Raw genomic sequence first — 4525 nt, 5'->3', positions numbered from 1 at the left:
GCATCTTTTCTGTACTGAATATACTACATGTAACTAAGCTTTTAATCGGCTACATGCATAAAATGTGTAATTGTAAAAAAAAAAAATAAAGGTGGTTAAGTTATGGTGGGCTAGAAGGGGGTGTGACAATTGCTCTTGTGAAAATGACTCAGTGGTTCAGTATGGAGAGCTGTTGTGGGTTATAGTGGTTATAGCGGGGCGGAAAGCCATCGATAAGTAAAGCCCCTCGATGTGTTTGCGTTTGTCTTGCAAGTAGCGTCAAATGCGCGAGTGCACGAGGCCCATGTCTCGAGCGGCCCTTGGAAGCAAATGGCGGCGCAGCACTGAAATGAGCGGGCCTTGGAAGCGAATGGCGGCGGAGCACCCGCTCATGGCACGTGTCTCGCGCGCTTCCACAACAATGGTTGGCGGTACTTGTAAAAAAAACGCTTTTATCAAGGGGCTTTATCGATAAGTGGATAGCAGCGCCGCCCTGCACTGCAGGAAATAGAAGGTGAAAGAAGTACATCGAGGGGCTTCACAAGCACATAGACTGCAGCCTGTCTTCACTGCATCGGGGTCAATGTGCCGCGCCCAATTTCGTTATGGCTATCAAGGAAATATTCATTGTGCGGCACTTCACGGTTGTGATCAACGGTGAAGACATTTTCTCCTTCGCTATAGCGTTCACAGTGCGACGGAGTGCCGTTGTGGCGCTGCTGCGGGCATATCCATGGGAACGTGTCTCTTTCAGTTGCACTGTGGTCGCTAAAGATATTGATTTGCGGGCATTTTAAACGCAGTAAGCGGTTGAGACTGAAAAACCCTTGTGAGCGAACATCTGGTCGCGGGGACTATCGAACCTGCCACACCCGATGGGTTTCAAAGAAACGAAGATCGAATGCGCTAAGGGAGTAGGCTTAGCAAAGCCCTGGTAAGCTAAGGGTGAGCCAGCCTGACCTTTCCTCACAACTGACGCACAGACTCAGAGTAGGCCGGAACCAGTGGCGTAGCTAGACCATCTGGCACCTGGGGCCCTTAGATCTTTTGTCATCTCCCCTCCCCTCCCCCCCCCCCCCCCCCCCCCCCCCCGCTCCCCGAGACCGCAAAGCTAAAAGTCATAACCGCGACGCGAGGTCACGATAATGAAATAATAAATACAGGGTTAGCCAGCAAACTGTTTTTTTTTTATTATTAAACTATGTACACATAATGAGGACACCTGAAGTTTTCTTTTATATTGAGCATTTGTGTCACGAAAGCTGAACATTCAATTTCTTCATAAGTTCTTTCGCCGACACTTGGCTTCTGCAAAGTTATTGATTACTGTTGTAAAATTTATGTTTTTGACACGTTCTTTTTCTATGGACAGTATCGACAGGTTTGAGAGCCTTTCATCGCTCACGGTGGAGCGCAGAGACGTTTTGATTAGCTTTAGCTTGGAAAAGTTCCTTTCGCATGAGGCAACTGAAACACAAATGGTGAGGAACAAGCGAAATATAACAGTCAGGTTTGGAAGGGTCTCGAAAAAGCTCCATTTGGCAATAAATTCTAGAAACTGCTTTGCATTCAAAGTTTTTGTCTCATTAGAATGCTTCTCAGCGGCTTTCAGGTGCCTTCGCAGTCGGATGATCTCCATGACGATTTCGTCATCATGACCGGTGAACTCGTCATAAACTTCAGTGAGGCTTGGTGTCAATGTCCGAAGCGTTTCCTCGGTCTCAAGTACTATAGAAGCAGGCTCAATGACGGGTTTGGCGTAGACTAGGTGGCGTTGGCTCGGCGTGCTCGGGCACAGCTCTTTCTCGAGTGCTCCCGCACTTTCCGCGCTGGTTTTTTCCGCCGGTGCGCGATGACTTTGCGCGAGCCAAGCCAGTTTTGCGACTCTGCACCAGACACGTTCGTGATGGAAGAGTGGTGACCTCATGCGTCTACACATTCTTTGCCAATTACGAACCAGTCAAGCCGGAGGGGATTGCCGCCATAAGTGGCACCCCCCCCCCTCCCCCCCTCGTGACTGAGACTCCTGGTACCCGGGGCCCACGGCCCTGGGTACCAGGAGTCTCAGTCACTGGCCGCCACTGGCCGGAACATCAATCCACTGGGCTTTTGTTGGACACCATCCCTCTCCTGATTGCTACACAGCAGGACAAGACAAAGGCGACCATGCACCAGGACTGCGGCTCGAATGAATTGTTTGCTTGGCCACATCCAAAACTTCTGCTAAGGACCTGCCCGTGAATGAAGTAACCCGGGATAACAGAAATTGCAACATGTAGTTTCCAGCCTGCACGCCAGGAGAAGTGCCACATGCAAACATGGTTGAGATGGAGGAGAGCGCTGGCTGTAATGGCCTCATATGTCCCTCAGTAGAGTGTGCGCAAAGATCCCAACAAAATAGGATTCAAGAGCTGAAAAATCAAATCAGCGGACTCATAGAACGGCTGCACCAAGTTGACATAGATAGGAAACATATTGCTAAATTGGTACCATCTTGAACTGGTACCAGTTCAAAATGGTACCAGTTTCAAACTTGGTTATTGCTCTAGTTTGACCAGTTTCATAATGGTTGAACTGGTCAAGGTGGTTCGAACTGGTCACACTGGTTGACTTGCCACGCTTTTTAGACAAAAAATATTTTTATTTCATTACGCCACCACAGCGCTCCGGAAATCTTTATTATACACAAATGTAGATACGATACGCCTCCTACAAGCATCAGGTGAACATACATTGAGCGCACACAAATACAACGGCACACTAACCCGATCACTACTTCTGAGCTCTGCGTTTCCGTCTTTTATACTGGTCGTTTTGAACATACGGAATTTCTCAGTGACCGCCTAAGCAATAAAAAATATTCCCAGCATGTTGATATTTTTTCCAGCAATGTCATACCTCTGAGGGTATTTTGAACGGCTCAGCGAAATAATCTCTTTGTAAAACGTAAACGCTCGATCATGCCGTAATTATTTGAAAGCCAATAAATCAAAGTGAGAAAGCCAACAAATAAAGTGAGAAAGAGGGGTCAAACTAGTAACCGGTTGGACCAGGTGGGCCAATCTGGTGACCAGTTCGGCCAATCTGGTGACCAGTTAGGCCAATATGGTGACCAGTCAAGCCAATCTGGTGACTCGTTAGATCAATATGGTTACCAGTTAGACCAGTCTGGCTACCAGTTGCACCAGTTTCACCACTCCAAATATCAGTTTGACCAGTCCAAATACCAGTCTTACCAGTTAGATTTTCAAACTGGTCTTTCCAATAGGGCGACTTGGAAGATTTACCGATATATTCAGCCTGGTGCTAAACTGGGTGCAATCGAGTTGAAGGAGAGAGGCGAGGTGGAGGCGTAGGACTGCTTTGGTCAAGCCATGGACCAGCATGGCTTCAAACATGTGAGAACTGCCGAGAGCACCTGTGGGTACACTTCGCAGGGCTTAGACGGAATCTGAGCTAAGCTGCTGAAGAATTTGAGACCCGATTCCCGCGCCCAAATGGCACACCTGTTTAGCCGGATAGTTTGCGGCGATGAACCCATTCCAAGGGACTGGAAGCGTGGTCGAGTCACATTCATTCCTAAGAAAAACGGCAACAAACAACACCTGCGTGACTACCACTCACTCACTGTCACAGCTGTAGCCTACACAGTGTTTGCAACCATCCTTAATTGGCGCATTTTATATTGGGCCGAGGGTGCTGGTGTTCTCACCGAACTTCAAAATGGTTTCCGCAGAGATCATCGACTGGACGACAACTTGTTCACCCTGACCCAATGCATTGAGATCGCTCGGTTGAAAAAACGGAATCTTATCTTTTGCTTTTTGGACGTTGCCAAAGCTTACGACAGTGTTCCCCATTCCTTGCTGATCAAGCGGCTCCAGCAGCTCCACATGCCGGAACCCTGGGTGGAGCTATTAAAGCGGCTATATGATGGATATCACGTTATGGCAACGTTCAACGGAGCTTTCTCTGGTGACGTTCCGGTGCGCAGGGGACTACGTCCGTGCTGTCCGTTATCCCCCGTTCTGTACATGCTATATACTTACATCCGGCACGCAGACGGTGCTGGAGCAAACAGGCATTGGTTTTACTCTGCGACACATGCAACACGGAGACATGGTCGAATGGCGGCTCCCCGGGCTCGCTTTCGCAGTTGATCTAGTACTAATGGCCGACAACGTTTCAGACATGAAGAAACGGCTGAGCGCCTGCGAAGCGGGTGCAGCTCGGCTTCGACAGCAATTCAATGCCAACAAGTCATCCGTGGTGCTTTTCTCCGGGCGAGGCGGGGGCCTTGAATCCCTCACCATCCAGAACACTGCGCTCCCTGTTAGTAGCATATACAGATGCCTTGGTGTGACCCTGACCAGTGCAGAAGATTACCTAACAGAGCACCACAAAAACTTCAAGGCGTCAGCGCTGATGAAGCGAAATCTGCTACGTCGAAAGAGCCTTTGGTGCTGCGATCGGTACGTCATAACCCGCGAGCTTTGGAAAGCTGTCGCTGTACCAGGTTTGACTTTCGCCAATGCTGTTACAAGTG

Source organism: Ixodes scapularis, unplaced genomic scaffold (assembly GCF_016920785.2).
Source record: "Ixodes scapularis isolate PalLabHiFi unplaced genomic scaffold, ASM1692078v2 PGA_scaffold1__304_contigs__length_218370807, whole genome shotgun sequence".
NCBI classification, from domain to species: Eukaryota; Metazoa; Arthropoda; class Arachnida; order Ixodida; family Ixodidae; genus Ixodes; species Ixodes scapularis.
Note: the sequence above shows the minus strand (reverse complement) of the source record.